General features: G+C 37.6%; 1 protein-coding gene across 1 annotated transcript in view; it reads left to right on the top strand.

The window, feature by feature from the left end:
* EYS (eyes shut homolog) overlaps window positions 1–19,245 on the top strand; it is a 906,089-nt gene that overhangs the window by 795,221 nt on the left and 91,623 nt on the right.

The raw sequence follows: 19,245 nt of genomic DNA, 5'->3' as shown, positions 1-19,245 counted from the left end.
AAAAATATTATCTAGGATCCATTTATATTTTGACTAAAAAAATCTGTCTGTGTATAGGACAAAAGCCATTCTGTTTCAAGAATATTTAAATATGTGCTGTATCAGATGAGTGGTTCAGTACAAATCTAAATTTCTAATTCTTTACATAGCCACTATTTTATTATTTTTTAAAAAATATGTAATTTTTTTAGAAACACTTTTGCAAGTTCAGTAACTCTTACTGCACTTTAAATCCACACGAATGTAGAATTCCAGAGACTGGCTAATTTCAGAGAAAAAAAATGACACTTATTAAGTAAATTTAGGGTTTGGATGTCATAAAGTTGTATGACTAATTTTGTTTAATTCAAAGCTTATTGGAATTGAAAGTATGTGTTTGAAAGGGGCATGGAAAGATTAACCTAGGAAGCTCTTAATAGTCTGTGTGGCCCCCTGATCATATGGGCAAGTTGTTGCAAACCAAGCTTAGTGTTAATTAAGAAGCCACCTATGTATGTGGGAAATAAACTCATAAAAGTACTTCACCAATGATTTGACAATTATGTCAGCCACTACACTAGGAGTAGCTGATTAATACATTTGTCTTAAATTGTATAAAGACTCAAAAAAATATAAACATAGACAAGCTTAGCTTTTGTAGTGCAGAGTACAATCTCAAAGTTAATTGCTCTCACAAACAATCATGTTTCCAGTGTCTCAAACTATTCTCACAGTGATTATTCTTACTGTTGTTCCCAATGTCCTGGTGCAGCAGATGGATCCATTAGTGTTAATCAATTAACCAAGATTGAAAAATCAAACTCAATTAGCAATTAATTTCAATAGAGAGACACTTACCTTCAGATTTCAACTGCCATGAATGCTGTAGTCACCAAAAAATACACAAGGAATGTATTTTTCAATTTTCATCCCCCAATAATGTATAGCTTCCTAGATATGTAAGTCTCATTTGGATGGTACCTTTTCAGCTATAAATAGGAAAAGCCTTATTTTAAATCATATTTCAGAAACTATTAGTTTTCTGCATGCTGGGGCATCACGCAATTCTTCTTAAGCCTTAAAGAACTGATCACCAAATGAAAAATTCCATCCAAACTGTTTCCTAAAGTTCATCTGATAAGGTTTTGAATGTTTTAAAGTTATAAAATGAGTTCTAGGTTAGCTTTCTTGTAAGTTAAAGGAAATTTTATAGTTGAACTTGGTTAAATGATAGAATTCTATGTGTTGCAGATACTGAGGAGACTAGGTGAAGGGACTTAACAAATTTTGTGGTCTCTTTTTAGTATATATCCTCAATGTTAATTAAAATATACAGTAGAAAAAGTCATTATGAATATGATTGTTTGTATTAAAAAAAAAACAGGAGTTCAAACTAAAGACTTTGGAGACACTAAAATATTCTTTTCAAATTTTTTTACATCTCATTTTCCATTTCAAAGGATAGTCATGGTGAACCTTTCTCAAATCATGTGCCAGAAATATTTATTGTGCTTCCTTGTACCCATAAGCCAAAAATGTATGTTGTGTCAGATTTTGGCTGAAGGTACTCATTTAAGGATAGACTTTTATGCCCTTATTAATGCTTTTCTCACATTTCTAGGACAGAGTTGCAGTTCACTTTCAGCTTGCAAAATCTGATTTGTGTGTTTGTTCAACTAAACATAAAATTGTTACATGAGAATGAGTAAGTGCCCATTTTCAAACCAAGGAGCACATAAGCACCTCCCAAAACTGCTAACAGTATTGCAGGCCATTTTTTTGGAATTGCTCATGGATTTTCCATCACTACTTTAGATGTAGGTGTTTCTGGGTAAGAAAGGAACCAGCCAGTCAGAAATAGCAGAATTGATCATATAGCGATGATCTTTTTATAGATCTGTTTCATAGACTAAGAGATTCAGGCAGACATATTATCTAAAAAATCCATTTGTTGGGTTTTTTTACAAATCTAATGCTAGTTAACTTCACTGAGATCCATATTAAGTCCAGAACTAATGTTTTAATTTCCACTGTATTCAGCTCTTGCAGAAAGATAAAGCAAACAAAGGGATTAAATTTCATTTTAATTGATTTGCAAAGGAAGATGATTTCCAGATGGGAGTTGTATATTCTCACACCTTTCCAGAATTTGTGCCATATGCTCTTGTGTAATACCGATTTCTATGAAGAAGATAACCTGCTTCCTTTTAAAGGTCTGGTTTGGGGGCAAATCTGTCAATACTAAAGATGCTTACATATTTTACAACTTCAGAAACTGCTGGTATTGTTATTCTGATTCATGCTTACACACACAGTTATTTAGGAAGACTAGTTCGGGGCCCTGATTTTTTTTTTTCTTGTACTTTTAAAGAGCTTAGGTAGCTAGTATAGCTGGAGTTTTGTACTTATGAAAGATTTCCAAATTTCAAATTTGGAAATCTATTTTTTTCTAATGCTTACTTTAAACTGTGCTTTGATGAAGAAAAAAAAATTAAATTTATTTCAAATCTGTTTTCTTTTTCTAGCAGAGTGATTGTTCATTGTTTCAGGTTCCACATGATCTTAGGAAAAATAATGCCATTCTTACTCAGAAAAATAATGCCATTCTTTCTTACTCAGAAAAATCTTTCACATCATTTTTGAGGAGTTTGAAAGATAATGCCATTGAGCTTCTCTGAATGACCAAAATGCTATTGGGCATGCATTTGTTACATCATATTTTCACAAGAAAGTCAAGTAAGCAAAAGAGAAAATTTCATCTCCAATTTTCCTAACATTAGGTATTAACAGATAAAGAATTCATTTATCTAGATTGATCTTTCTGGCAAAAGGAATTGCATTTGGGTTAAGACCCATATAAAAACTCTGCACACTTTTTTCTGAACTGAATCTGCATTTCTCTCATCCTAGTTTTCCTTAAAGTGAAAACAGAAAACTGAAATTTTAACCCCAGCTTCTTGTCCTCAAAGTTTAAATAGTAAATTGCTCTGATCCACAGTTGTGTTAGCATACCTGTTTCAAGACTGAATTAGTTGAACTAGATATACCTCACTCTTGGCATCAGAAACATTCCCATTTTATCGTACTTTATTTCTTAGGTATTATATTCCTCAGATTATAGTAGTATGGAGAAGAGATTTCACAAAGAAAACAAGGCTATGTTCTATTAAGCTGGTGGTGTTAAGAGCTAATTTTTTAGATTTTAGACAAAACATCTGTAAACCCCCAGGAAATTGTGCAAAGATAATGTATGAGGAAATAGCAAAATACAAGTTCATAGGTATTATTGGATATACTAGTAATTGACTATTGTTCTTTTTAATTAAGCATAATTTATATTCAAATTAATTTAAAATATGCAATTTTTTTACATATGATTAAAATTTGGTATACTCTTCACCATTTGTTTGCTTCAGAACGTCATTTTATCACAGAAATACTGTTGAAATAACAAAGTTTGGCAGTTGAAAAATAATCCAAGCAAACAAGTTAGAAAAAGTGATGATCAAAGAGTAAACCTTTCTCTATTTTTAATTTGAGCAGTGCAGTGGTGGTTCTATTAAAAATGTCTATGGAAAAATCAATTTTTTATGTTCTCAGATCTGCAGATTTAGTATTTGGTTAGTGTGAAAAGTAACATGCTGAAAACAGAGCATGCAGGGAAATAAAGGATCCAAATATAAATAGCACTTTAAATTCCGGGCTGTTTAGATAATGTTCAAGCTGTGCACAAAATTTGTAAAACGTGATGTTTATACATCATCTCAATTCAATTGTACTTAAATCAGGGAAGCTACCATGGCTAAAATTTTAGTGTGGGTATTGAAATACCAGTAAATGCTATTTTAATACCAGTCACCTAATAATGTTTTGACTCAATTCCCAGAAATACTATGTAACATCATTTTCAAGAATTACAGCACAAGCAAATCAACATTTCTGAAAGCTTTGATTGCAGAAGGGGTATCTTATTTGGAGTAGCTTTAAAACACAACATATCAGCAAAATGAATTGAATACTATCTTTTTCCAAGTCCAGTAAGATCTTTAAGCGTATATAGAAATACTCAAAACACTGTTCATACATATTTGTCCAGCTGGAGAAGTAGCGCACAGACTCTTATAAGAATTTTACTCCACTATAAATCCTGACAAATAGTATAGCTGGTACTCTTTGTTATAAATTGTATCATATGTAGCATGTGTATGAAAAATGATAAATGTGCCATATTCTTTGTATTAATATTTTTCCAAAATTCCACAGAGATAATCCTCAGTGAAATATATAAGTTGTCCATAAAGATCCATTATGTGCTCTAGCTCTTTACTGTAAGATATCACAATAAAATTACAAGACTGGTACTACTGAAGATGAATAATGCACTATCTATCTGTAATATATGTTAGAACATTTATTCCTTTGCTACTAAGCTAACATATACATCTACGTAATAATGATACATACTACGTACTTCAAGCAATGAAAATTACATAAGGGAGAGCAAAATTGTGAAATTTCAGTCCTGACTAGTGTGATTGACTGGAAATTGAAAGGGGGAGAATATCGTCGTTCTGAATCCCTGTTTTGGGGAGCTTATCACTGAAAGGCAGAGTGAAGTTTATCTGAGGTCACAGAACAGAACAGCTTTTGATTATGGTTTAGAGACACCTTCTTCACCTTTGGTATCTTGTTGAATTCAAGTACATGCTTAATATTCAAATAGCATTTGGGAAGTCTGGATTTGAGGTATCATCTTGATACGGAAGGTTACTGTGTTACCCAATTTGGTTTTGTAAATTTATTTCTTTCTCAGTAACAGCATTTATTTAAGTTTGCTTTTTAGAATCATAGGAAATGGCATCTTTTTTTACTAGTAACCCTTGTTTTTTGGATTTAGTAAAAGCAGCCAACTTTGTGATCATGTGTACAGCTAAATACAAAGAGTGGTACCCCCATAGTCATGGGAATGTCATGCTGTGTATGCATGCATATGATGCATTTAGATAATGCTTCTTTCAGCTAGCCAAACCTAGCTAAAAATAGCTTTTAGGGAAGAGAAAAGACAAAAATAGAGGAGACATTCTACCTGTACCCAGAGTATCCACAGGTGTCCCGCTGACTATTCAAAGGCAAAGGTAACCTCACTAGTCCCTCACTTTTTTCTCACTGCCCGTTGTCACGGGTCAATACATGCAGTATTTGTACAGTCTTCCCCACAACTGGCTCCAGTTATTTCAGATTAAATATCAGTCTCCACGTGTTGTAAAGGAGGGAATGTCTGGGGTTTTTTTTACTAGGGAAGACTTATTGAAGTTGTGTATTACTCTTAAGTGAAGGGGAGCTTAGAAGATCAGTATGTTATTCATAAAGAATCCAGAGACTAAAGAATTACCTTGTGTCCTGCTAGAGAATTGGCGCATCCTTCTTCAAAAAAGAATGTCTTAGACAAAGTATGTATGAAACAACTGCTCTTGAATACTGATTCACTGTAACCTATAATAGGAGGTATGAAGATAAAAGCACCCTAAAAGCACAAAAATCCATTTGTCCTTCACCAGGACCTTCCCTGGGTTACCAGAAACCATAGTAGAAGAGGTCAGAACAAGGCTTAGGATATACCCGTTGGCATATTCCATACTCCATGGAGCCATCTAGCATTGCTGTAGACTAGTTGTGGAACAATAAGAATCATTTCAGAGCAGCACCTTGAAAGCTGATGTCATTATTTTCAGTTGTAGTTATCTATTGTCTATCTCATTTATCTATTATTCGGTATCAATACTGTTCAATTACATATATAGAATACTGCATTACTAAGTAAAAAGGCCTGCATAGCTCTAAAAGACGTAATGTTTCCTTAAGGGACAGACTCCTTAACAGTTGTGTTTGTATTATTACCAGACTTAGTCATACCCAGTTAAAGTATGCTCCTTGTGTGCTATAAGAGTACAGCTGGTATTGCTGCTTCTCTGTTTCACAATCTAATAGTGCTTAGGAGTTAAAAGTTAGAGGATCAAGGGAGTTAAGACATGCTTTGTATGACTTCACAAGGCCTGAGAGTTCAGTAAGGGGTGCTATGTTCTCTTGTATTCAGGTCACCTTCTCAGTATACCCATGAAGTTAGCCTTATTGCGTGCTTTGGAAAATTCATCTGGCTTGGAGGTCAGCATGTGCACTGGATTTCTTCTGACATTGCCTCGGTAAGGAGTTTTACAGACAGCTAAGAAAACATTTCATTGCTCTGAAGAGAAGCTACATAGAAGACTGACTATGCTGGTTCTTCTTATCAAGGTCTAATGTGGTTGTGATATTTGAAATGGGCCATATGAAACAGTCATATGAGGTTTTGGGCATCCTACTCCTTTCTGCACCTGGACCACTTCATTATATATTGACATATAATGTACTTTAATGGATACTTTACTTTGGTGTGCACATAAAAGAATACAGAAGTGCTAGCAGTTTTTCACACTCATGTCTGAGTAAGCTGTAATAGAAATGAGATCAAGTTCTGTAAAAGTCCAGTGGGAGGGAGCACCTCAGGAATCTCACAAGGTGAAATGTCCAAGGCAGAAAACAGTTATTCAGCATCAGAAGTGGTTTTTTTACGGAGTTATTGAAACTGCCAGTTATAAGGGCTCCTCTGTGCAGCACTGTTTTTTACATTAGAGATATCTCTCTCCATTTCCCTGCAAATTTTCTCAAGATTACAGAGGGATATGTAAGCCTTCAGTTCCAGAAGATCTGGTCATGACATCTCTTTTCTGTTTCCAAAAAGCCTTTGAAGCTGCTAATAGGATGTGAAGTTTCATAACTTAGTTACCATGTCATCATCTTTGCTGCAATCATCAGGAATTAGTGAAGTGTGAGATAAATATTCATGTGGGATCACAAACACGTCTATGTATATGCACTCAAAGAATTTAATTATATGGTGGCTATAGTTGTGCTGTATATATTGTTATTTTGTTTGTAATTGTCTTCTCTTCATTATACTATGGAGTTTTATAATACTGTGCTGGTTTTGGCTGGGATAGAGTTAATTTTCTTCATAGTAGCTATTACAGAGCTATGGTTTGGATTTGTGCTGAAATCAGTGTTAATACAGGGATGTTTTCTTTATTGCTGAGCAATACTTACACAGAGCCAAGGCCTTTTCTGCTTCTCACACCACCCCACCAGTGAGTAGGCTGGGGGTGCATGAGAAGTTGGGAAGGGACACATCCAGGAAAGCTGACCCCAACCGACCAAAGGATATTCATACCATATGACGTCATGCTCAGTATATAAAGCTGGGGGAAGAATAAGGAAGAGGGGGGATGTTGACACTGTCCTGCATGACATCCTTGTCTCTAAATTGGAGAAACATGGATTTGACAGATAAACCACTCAGTGGATAAGGAATTGGCTGGATGGTCGCAGTCAAAGAGTTGCAGTCAACAGCTTGATGTCCAAGTGGAGACAAGTGATGAGTGGCGTTCCTCAGAGTTTGGTATTGGGACTGGAACTGTTTAACATCTTTGTGGCGACATGGATCGAGTGCACCCTCAGCAAGTTTGCCGATGACACCAAGCTGTGTGGTGTGGTCCACACATTGGAAGGAAAGGATGCCATCCAGAGGGACCTTGACAGGCTTGAGAGATGGGCCCATGCAAACCTCATGAAGATCAACAGGGCCAAATGCAAGGTCATGCACATGGGTCGAGGCAATCTCAAGCACAACTACAGGCTGGGCGGGGAATGGATTGAGAGCAGCCTTGAGGAGAACAACTTGGGGGTGTTGGTAGACAAGAAGCTCTACATGAGCCAGCAATGTGAGCTTGCAGCCAAGAAAGCCAACCGTGTCCTGGGCTGCATCAAAACCAGCATGGCCAGCACGTCGAGGGAGGTGATTCTGCCCCTCTACTCTGTTCTCCTGAGACCCCACCTGGAGTACCGTGTCCAGCTCTGGAGCCCCCAACATAAGAAGGACACAGAGCTGTTGGAGCGAGTCCAGAGGAGGGCCATGAAGCTGATCAGAGGGCTGGAGCACCTCTCCCATGAGGCCAGGCTGAGAGAGTTGGGACTGTTCAGCCTGGAGAAGAGAAGGCTCCAGGGAGACCTTATTGCAGCCTTCCAGTACCTGAAAAGGGGCCTACAGGAAAGCTGGAGAGGGACTGTTTACCAGCGCCTGTAGCGATAGGAAAGAGGGTAATGGTTTTAAACTAAAAGAGGGTAGATTTAGCTTAGCTACTAGGAAAAAATTCTTCACTGTGAGGGTGATGAGACCCTGGAACAGGTTGCCCAGAGAAGTTGTGAATGTCCCCTCCCTGGAAGTGTTGAAGGCCAGGTTGGATGGCGCTTTGGGCAGCCTGGTCTAGTGGAAGGTGTTTGTTCCCATGGCAGGGGGTTTGGAGTTAGATGATCTTTGAGGTCCCTTCTAACCCAAACCATCCTATGATTCTATGGTTCTATGTTCAGAGTGATGCCATTTGTCTTCCCAAGTAACCGTTACGTGTGACAGAGCCCTGCTTTCCTGGAGATGGCTGAACACCTGCCTGCCCATGGGAAGTGGTGAATGAATTCCTTGTCTTGCTTTGCTTGTGCGCGTGGTTTTTGCTTTACCTATTAAACACTCTTTATCTCAATTCATGACTTTTCTCACTTTCACTCTTCCAACTCTCTCCCCCATCCTGCTGGGAGGGGAGTCAGTGAGTGGCTGCGTGGTGCTTAGTTGCTGGCTGGGTCAAAAACACTATAAATACATTGATTGTGAGGGTGCTAAGGGCAATTGGGTTTATTTTGTATCTCCCCTCAGTTGTAAAGATGAGGACACCAAGAAAATAGGTAAAATCCCCACAGACACACTAACTGGAGTACATTGGGAGTGAATATTATTAATGAAATATAAATGAACAACGTTTGTTAATATGCATGATTTTTGTCCTATAAATAACGATTTTTTTCTATTTTTCTTGATGACAGTCTTAACCCTGCAACTATTCACCACTTTAATTCATTTTCTTCAGAATTATTCAGAGCAATGGTCTGGAAAAGCCAGGAAAAGTCACTAAAGAATGCACAGAAATATGCTAGAAAACAGCATAGCATCAGTAACGGAGATGTTCAACCTAAAAAAATTCTTCTTAACAACAAGGGGTTTTGAATTATAAACAGTTAGCATTTTGAACACAAATCTTAGAGTAAAACATGAAGACTGGTACTATCTTTAGGCTGAAGAATATCCAGGATTTTTTTTTTTTTTTGTAGTAGTATATAGTATGATAGTATAGCATCATTATATTTCAGTCATCAGACTTGCCGAATTATTCATCCACTTTTCCATTCTGTAAACCATTTTCAGAAACAGTTCAGCATATTTCTAGGCTGGAAACCAAGCACAGTAGTTCATTAACCCAGATTTAAGCTCTTTCCTGGATACCTTCAGGGATTAATTATGGACTTCACACCTTACCAAAATATTCAGAGATTGATTTAAATCCCAAAATTCATGCTAAGCTTGTTTTCATTATGTTATCATTTTATGTAATCCACATTTTTTTCTCAGCATTCATTAGTATTCATGGTATTGTTACATGGATCTGAGTCACTACCTGGATATATATACTAATGTAATGGAGAGAATAAACTATTTAGAAAAATCTAGGGTAAATTGGACTGAAAACCATTTGGAGTTAAGAACCATTAACAAATAAATTGTGTACTGTAAAGATGGCTAACTTTTTTAACCTCTTTTTAGCTTTCTCCCCAGCAGATTTCATGGAGAAGGTAAGGTGAAAGTTTGCCAAAGGGTTGGACTCTCCTCTTCTGCTCCCCCAGACACACAGTTCGTAAGGTTTTACTCCAAATTATATGATAAGGTTACAGCTGATAATTTGATGAAATCTCTTTTCCCTCAGTTCATGCCTGATACAACGCTATTCTCCTTTTCTCCAAAAGACAGTATCCTAAAAAAGTCGTCTTGGTTACTAATACCAAACCTGTCAATTAGGCTGAAGGTCTAAATGGCACCCCCAGCCTGGAGGCTAAATGGAAACAGAGTTACGATCCATTTCCTTTTCCTGGTGCTTTCTCTCGGTTTCTGATTTTGTCAGTATGATTCTTATACCCTCACCTTCCCCAGGGTGAAATTTGCCTACTTAAGATTCACTTAAACCCTGGAAGCAGAGCTGAAGTGGGACACAGGCTTTCCACTGCCCCTTGGAAAACAGGTCCTTGATTTGTCACTGTTGCAGGGATGATGGAGCGAGAATGCAATGTAAAAACGTGCATCTGGTTTCACAGTAAGTTAAATGCAACCACTCACGTTTTAAAAACGGATGCAGTCTTTGAATATCCTTACTATTTTCCCTAATTTGAAAAACAGTGAGGTAGGCAAACTCTTTGTGTTTCGCTCTTGGCAGATACCTATTTTAATTGTTAGGCATTTAAATTCTTTGAGTGGACAAACATAAGACATTTTTAACATTGAAATCTGGCTTTAGTATGTGTGCTTTAACTGCAATGAAAAAGGCAAAGCAATCAGGAATTTATTTTATTTGCTTTACAAGTGTTGAGACTCAGCATCCAGATTTATAATGTGATAGCTATGCCAGCTCAAGATTCAAGGCTAAATTATAAAGTCGGTTTTCAGCTTCAGCAAATGCTCTCTGGGTCCTGCTGTGTTTCGCTTAATAGCAAGGACAAGTGGATTCCATCTGTAGGAGAGCATGTTTTGCATATGAACTATTGCAAGGCAAGAGCCGATACTGAGATGGAGCAGGATTCAATATCAGGACTTCTTTTTATTTATGGACAGTTGCTTGTTTTCAAACAGGTCTTTAAAGCTGGGTTGATGATTTAGGAGTAGATGTGGGATTATAATACTTAGTTTTAAAATGAGAGGAAATTTGTCCTGTACTTTGATGGTAAAATGCTGTGATTTAATATGAACAAGGTGGCATTCATGGGTATGAACTAATCTTGCTAGGTGCAGAATGTGTACAAAATAGTAATTAAAATGAACGGGGTTGTTTTTTTTTTCTGACTAGAACTAATGTAGTTAAAACCTCAGATTTTATCTATATTTTACGGATAAATATTGGTGTAGTAGCAAAAACAGTTGTGCATTATTATATAAGTGTGTGCATGGATAAATCGGTATGTATGAATATATGAATTTTTTTATCAACATAGTTTTGTCCATATTTTGGGGTGGGTTTTTTTCAGTATGAATTAGGCAGTTCCTAATTCCTGGATGCTTAAATTTGCAACTGTTTTCGGTAGGCTAGTCTTAATAATACGCATTTTTAGTAACTTTGTCAATATACATGTATTTCTTCAGTCCTTAACACAGATTGCATATGTATTCTATCATCTTACACTAAGAATCTAGGTACATGTATGATTAACTTTCCTTAGATGAGAACACTGCAACCTTAGATACAAACCCAAAATAAATACTCGGATCATCCTGAGTTCACTCACCACAGATTACCCTGATTTACAAAAAAAATAAAATTGGACACAAAATGGGAAAGGGTTTTTTTATGTCAAATGTCATCTTTTTAATCTGCAGACGTTTGATTATCTATTGTCCAAGAGCATGTGTATGCAAAATAGCTCTTTTCTCAAAAAAAAACCCAAAACAAACAACACCACACAAAACTGAGGTAAAGAAAAATACTTGATTTGTACAATTTATTAAAAAAATAGAGATCATAATTTAAGTAAATGGGTGTTTCAAAAACTCTTTTTCTTTGCCAGGAAAACCCTGAGATCCTTGGCTGGGAAAAATCCTTATTATCCATAGCTTGTTCTGCTGCATCTGAGTGAAACACTGTTCTGTGTCTCTGGGCTGGTTTTAATCTTCTCCTGGGTTCTGAAATGAAAGAGCTGTGGGTTGCTGCCACCTACAGCTGGAATGCCACCCACTCCCAGCTAGAGAAATGGACCTTGCACTAAAGCCCCTCTGGACAAAATGCAGTAGATCTTAGAGGTGAGCTAAAGGAGGACTTTGCAGAGCTGGTAGTAATTGGGTTTTGCCAGCTTTTTATGACATTTAAATAAAACTAGGGCTACAGAGAAAGTAAATCCCCCAGTAGCATATTCAAGCAATTTTCTTCTCATAAAAGCACCTTCCTACTGGCAGTAGCTTGGCAGAAATGTTGCAGAGTTTAAATTTCATAGAGAGGAGAAAAAAACTCGGCCTCTGACAATCCTTATGTCAGAACATTTGAAACGTTTTGCAATTTACCAGAAAGAAAAAAAAAAAAAAAAAAGAATATGGTACTGTGTTGGGGCCTATTTAGTCATTATGGTTTTGTGTATTGCAACTATTTTAAGATGCTTAGAATGTTCTTTGTCTCCTATAATCTCAGTGCCTCCACCCCACTGCATTTTTATCTCTGCAGTTTTGTTGGTTTTTTTTAAAAAAAAGCACACTCTAAATTAAGACCTCAGGAGAGCAGGAATAATAATGCCCAGCAGTAGTGTGCCATTTTCTGCGACTGCTCCCACCTTTTTTGTTCTGTGCTTCATTGCAGTATCTTTTTCAATAAGGAAAATTCAGGGTTGCTTACTTCTAGTAATGGTTCTGTGCTGCTTAATCTAGTAAATATTGGCATGAAAAATTCTGTGTGCATGGGAAAGAAGGGAAATTGTTGTTGTTTGTTTCCATTCAAGTGTACCCTCTTTTTTCACTGCTACTGTAGTATCTGAGGGGTTTTTTCCTATGCCCTTCCTGATTTCATTTCCCTTTCTATGCTACATTGAAGAAGAGTGCTCTGTGTGGGCCGATCAAGCTACTTCATTCCCAAAAGGATTTCTTATGTAAGTAGATCCAGTGAGATTTAGAAAATTATGTATTTTAGTAGAAATGCTGTGTTCATGAAGGTATCCTTGCGCAGTGAAGTGTGTAAGCACATAGACAGGAGCCTACATGGCACTGCTACCTTATTTTCATTCACGTTACTGAAAACACGTTTTTTTATCCTACATTTATAATATAGTAATGAAGCTTGAGACTTTTTTTTTTGCTTTTTGAAAGCAGAATGAGCATAAGAAAAAACACAGGCACACATTAAGCTATTAAAGAAATAAAATCAACATATTCCAACTATCCATCAGAACTGCCTTTTGTTTGTGCTAACTTAGCCATCATTTCTTCAAAACACTTACCTTTCTTCAAACAGGAATTATGAACTGACATTTGAGTCACAGAGGCAGAAGTACATATTCTTTCAGGCAGTATCGCCAATTAATCTTTCTTGCCAGCAGATGTTAGGGACATATTCCTCTCTGCCCGAATGTTGTAATCATCAATAATTAGTAATTGTACAATTCAGTGTTTACATGTAAAGGAGCTTCATCCTCTGATGCAGGATCTGGAGCTAACACTGCCAGCAAAAAAAGAAAGAAAATGGAGCTTGGTTCTCATTTTACGTCTGAGATTACACCATTTTAGAGTGCTGAGATTCCCTTGCCTTATGTGGAGTTACTCTGATTTATACCAGTGAAGTGAAAATCTAATCAAGCCCACAGCTGGATACATTCAACAACTTTTTGTTCACCCAGGATAACTCTGGATTGTATTGATCTGCATTATAGAACTGAACAGAAAACAACAGGAGGGAAATCTGAGAAACAGTGTCTCATTTAGAACCTAATAAAAGTTCTTAAGGTGCTTGTTTCATTGCCGTACTCAGCTGGATCATCCTTAGAAATCAATGAAGGACCTGTAGTCAGAAGCATGCATAAAAATGTCTTGAACTTATGAAGTGGTTTCTATGGGTAGAAGGTAAAGACGGGGGTGGGGAGGATACCACCAAAGCCACTGCAGTCCTGTTGATTAAAAAAAATTGTCCAAGTTTACCTTTATTGTTCTTTTCAGACAAGTGTAGCCAGGTAGAAGGGGAGAGACAGGGTGGTATAACGAGAGATGGAAAACAGAGCAATAAAGCTCTGTTTGAGTCATTTCAGACTGCTGGATGAATGGCTCTGTAGGAGAGAAATTGTAGTGTCACTGGCTTGCTGCTACCAGCATGTGTCACTATGGATGTCAGTGTAAAGTGAAACTGGGGAAAAGAGAAATCCACTCACCTCTCACTTCTGAGACAAAGAAAAGGGCAAAACCTGTTCTACCTCTAGTGATAGCAGTCATATCTAAGTGTGTGTGTTGCTGAGAAGTGTGAGAATTCATCCTTTGAAAACAAAAAAGTCTATTCATCTTGAGATGACTTTGCAACCATTACCATAGAGTGACGAAATGATCCACACAGGCCTGATTAATAACAGCAGGGATAGTCTGTAAGCTCTGAACTAATATAAAGTCAACTCTGTCACATTTGTCTTTCAATATTTTAGGCATTAATATGTATTTAATGCTGCTGAAATACAGTGACTTGATGTGTTCCTTAGAGCCTACTGTTAGCTGAATGCATACTAGCTTGTGATTAAGCAGTACAGCATTTTGGTACACCAGCTTAGACATGGCTTCTGAATAAGTGCAGTGCAAACAGAGAGGGCAATTGCAAATAAACACTTTCAGATCTCCCTATTTCGGAATGAACATGTAGAGGAGTGTAAACCTGGCCTGCTTTCTCAACACTGATTTAATAGAAAAGGATGATTAAATCAATATTGTCTCCCAGAACCACATCAATATGAACAAGAATCCAACATCTCAAGGATATGTTACAGCCAGGAGACTTACTTGATTCAATTATTTATAATGATAGTGTGCCAATAATCCTGACTATTGCATGAACTATTAAAATTTTCCCTCCTCACTATCATCCTGCTTTCTGGAAGGAGTTAATTATTACCAAGCTGTCAGCTCTTACAGAGTTCTATAGCACAGAAAGATGATATAATGTAATCACACAGAATTCTTGAAATGTTACAACATTCTTCCTAGAACAATTTTCTAATTAATGCATTGAACTATAGAAAGTTATTTCCCTTCCAACTCTGCTTGCTTGGGTGAAGAAACATATATTAACAAATTCACTGGTTTGGTTTGGCTTGGCTTGGTTTTATTCTAAGGAGACAGTGAGGGTTTTTTCTTTCCTCTGTGAACATATTACCCTTTCCTACAAGCGGTCACCATAGCTACTGGTAAACAGCATTATGTTTGCCTTATTCTTTCTGTTTTGACTATAATTCTTTTTTCAAGAAAAAAAGGAAAGTGGGCTGACTTTTTTCAATAATCAGAAAAGAGAACAGAAATCTTAAGTAATAACCAATTAGTTCTGTCTGAAAAGTAGGAGTCTCATTCAAGGCTCTCCTTTATTCTACAGATAACATGACTGTGAACTTTTGCATCTAGTTTTAGCTAACTGAATGCTTCAAAGATTTTGCCCATTAAGTGCTTTCATCTGTGTTTGATATAGCTGGAAACTAATCTGCCACAGTGCAATATGGATAATTATTTGGGTGTCCACATTTGCAATTTTTTCTGTCTACACCTATTTTCTCAATTTAGGCAAACTTTATGTTGTCTCAGACAGTAATTCCAATTGTTTGCTTTCAAGCACTTCCTAGCGCCAAGATGTGTGTAAAATTAGCTTGTACTTTTATTTCGACTTGCAGAGTTTCCTAAATATGTAAGCACAACAATCTGCATGTTCAAAATTATGTAGTATAAGAAGCTAGATGCAGCCTATGCTGGCACTGCTTTTCCTATCATAATTTTTTTACAGGTATTTGTCACAGGGAAAAGCTGCTTAATTCATATGATTTGACTCAGGAACAAAGTCATTTGTTGATTTATTAATGATGTATAATTATTGATTTATTAATGACTTGGCAATAAGTGGTAAACATTCAGGATCAGGATCAGCAATGCCACAGATAAACCACAATATTAGACACTGCAGAATGTTAAAAAACATCTAGAAATTTCTACACAACTTTCCGTAAATAATCTCCACACACACAGAGGGTGTGGACACCCAGCCCCTCACAGGCAGTGTGCATTTGGCACACACTGAAAGTGTGGGTCCCTCACACGCAGACCCCTCTGTGGAGATGAGGATGCTCTAGCTGAGCGTCCACCCCTGCCACCGCCGGCACCCTGCTGAGGCACCAGCACGGGCAGGTGCCCCACGCAGCCCCACATGCACCCTGAGAACGGGTCCTCCCATCCCACCCCCACACTGTGCTCAGTGCAGGCTGCACCTGTGCCCCACAGGGAGCTGCTGGGCCTCATCCTGGCAGGGCTGGGGATACTACCAGGCGATGCCCTGTGGTGCCCTACCAGGGTCACTGCTCCTGACCCCGCTTCTTTCACAAATTTCTGTGCCTCTGCATAGCATTTCAAGCTGACTCATTTGTTTCAAAAGTCTCTTTGTAAGTCCTTGGTTACTGCTTCATCTGGCTGATGGTGTCATGGAGTTCCTCCTTAGCAATATTATTGTACAGTTTAGCAATTTTGACTATACCATCAAGTAAAATATCTACTGAGCTCCAGATGCTTTATGTTTATTTTACATTATGGGAGCATCACCTTTTTTTTCCTGAGAAATTATAATAATCATAGTTTATTGTAACAACTCTGTACAATGCTATCCTCAGTCCCTGCTTTGTTCCTGAAAAATACCTTCCTTTGAAAACCTCTTTTCCAGAAATATTTACTATTCTACCATTTTTCTATTATTCCTATTACATTAGATTTTATGGGCTGCTTATGCTGTTTGGTTTTTTTCCTCTGTAATGCTTAAATTCTTCACATGCTAATACTAAAGTACACAGGGGCCGTTATTTTCCCCACTGTCAATAGCCACTCTCCTAGCCGAAATGCAATCATTTTGCTAACTAAATTGCTTGATTACTGTCTTTTTTAAGAATTATATTTAGTTCTTGCTGTTTGTCCTCTTACTGTTGGTATGAGTTTATGATTGGAGTATCTTTGCTTACCTAGTTTTGCTTTCTTTGTATGTAAATAGGATATAAACACTATATCTCATATTTGTTTATTTATTAGTTTTGAGTTCACTAGATGCAGTCCAAAAATCCATTGCTCCAGATATTCAGGTGGATTCACCCGAGAAAATTCTTTCTGCAGGTATTTCCCAATAACCACCATGTCATAGAATCATAGAATCATAGAATCATAGAATCATAGAATGGTTTGGGTTGAAAGGGAGCTTAAAGGTCATCTAATTCCAACCCCCCTGCCATGGGAACAAACACCTTCCACTAGACCAGGCTGCCCAAAGCGCCATCCAACCTGGCCTTCAACACTTCCAGGGAGGGGACATTCACAACTTCTCTGGGCAACCTGTTCCAGGGTCTCATCACCCTCACAGTGAAGAATTTTTTCCTAGTAGCTAAGCTAAATCTACCCTCTTTTAGTTTAAAACCATTACCCTTTTTCCTATCGCTACAGGCGCTGGTAAACGGTCCCTCTCCAGCTTTCCTGTAGGCCCCTTTTCAGGTACTGGAAGGCTGCAATAAGGTCTCCCTGGAGCCTTCTCTTCTCCAGGCTGAACAGTCCCAACTCTCTCAGCCTGGCCTCATGGGAGAGGTGCTCCAGCCCTCTGATCAGCTTCATGGCCCTCCTCTGGACTCGCTCCAACAGCTCTGTGTCCTTCTTATGTTGGGGGCTCCAGAGCTGGACACGGTACTCCAGGTGGGGTCTCAGGAGAACAGAGTAGAGGGGCAGAATCACCTCCCTCGACGTGCTGGCCATGCTGGTTTTGATGCAGCCCAGGACACGGTTGGCTTTCTTGGCTGCAAGCTCACATTGCCGGCTCATGTAGAGCTTCTTGTCTACCAACACCCCCAAGTCATTCTCCTCAAGGCTGCTCTCAATCCATTCTCTGTCCAACCTGTATTTGTGCTTGCACTGAAACCGTGCAATTCCAGTGACTACATCACACATTTAAATTCCTTCTCTTGAAGCTGGAAGGTCTTCATTGCATTTCATAGTTGTTCTCTGCAGTTAGGTCTAAATGGACTATTTTTGCTATTACGATATCTAGAGCCAAATTCACTGTTGATATGACAGCATTCACTTCAGTAGAATGGCACCTGCTCATGTCAGCAATTAATTGCCTCCAACTTCCTAAATGTCCATGGAAGCAATCAGTATATGCAGAATGTATGGTTTGGTTTCTTGTAAGGCCAAAGACAGAAGCTTCCTGTAAGTATTCCCATGCATTCCAGTTGGATCAAGGCTACCTTCTTCTGTAAAGTCTTCAGGGACAGTTACTGAAACTCTTGGATTTAGTGGTCTGGCATAGCACATTGTTAAAATATACAGAATTCTTTCTCAGCGGGAATTTGATGTTAACAAAAATGTGACAGGTATGACAAATTTCAACTGTTCCTCTTTGACTTTATAATTCTGACAGAGACATGAAACAGCTCATATAATGTGTTTTATCTAACATTACTCATAGTTTATCCAAACACAAATTATAACAATATTGAATGTCATATTATAAAATATATTTGAAGCTATCAAGATGTCAACTTTTTGGTCTGTAGCTGTACCGTCATTTAATTTGCTATGTTTACCAGAATTAAGTAGCAGCTAATTTATTAAATCACCCCACACATGCTTGCTTCAGCTGTTTTACTGAATCTGTATTTTAAATTTTTGCAATAATTTGTAAACTCTCTGATTATAAAAATTGTAAAAAATAAAAACTAAAATTCGAATTTTAAGATCTGAACAGAACTAGCTAGCACTGCTACGCTATGCATGATGTCAAATCTTCAATTTCAGATAAGATTTGTTTTCTTAAACCTTCAGGTAAGCCACTAGGATGGGCTTTACCATACCAATATAGGCTCCCAGCAAGTAAGGTGTCTGATCTAAGCTGTGTGTGTGCTCCCTCCCTAGTCAGTGCAGACTTGCAGGCACTTTTGGCAGAACACACTACCTTTCACAGGCATATGTCTCAGTACTTGATAAATCCTTCTCCAGAAGTACTTTTCAGCCTGTTCAACTGTCAAGGATATGTGGATAATTAGCTTGGTCTAGCTGTCTAACTTTCAGGCCACAGAAGTTAAAAGAGAGAATTCCCACCCTTTTCGACAATATGTAGTGAATCAGTGACTTAGCAGATAGTATGTACCATACAAAACATCGAAAGCAAGGCGTCTTGATAACATTTGATTCAGTTTTGAAGTGATACCTTGCTGACTGGAGAATTATTGACCAACAGCAACAAAAAATAATTGCACTTTAAAATCAATAGAGGAACTGCAAGAATTGTTTATAGTGCATTAAATGAGTATGTACAGTGCTGAGTTTTATACACAAACCTGATCACCAGA

The sequence above is a fragment of the Balearica regulorum genome, chromosome 3, assembly GCF_011004875.1.
Source record: "Balearica regulorum gibbericeps isolate bBalReg1 chromosome 3, bBalReg1.pri, whole genome shotgun sequence".
Classification (NCBI taxonomy): domain Eukaryota; kingdom Metazoa; phylum Chordata; class Aves; order Gruiformes; family Gruidae; genus Balearica; species Balearica regulorum.
The sequence above is the reverse complement of the archived record's forward strand: the minus strand, read 5'-3'. Positions and strand labels throughout refer to the sequence as shown.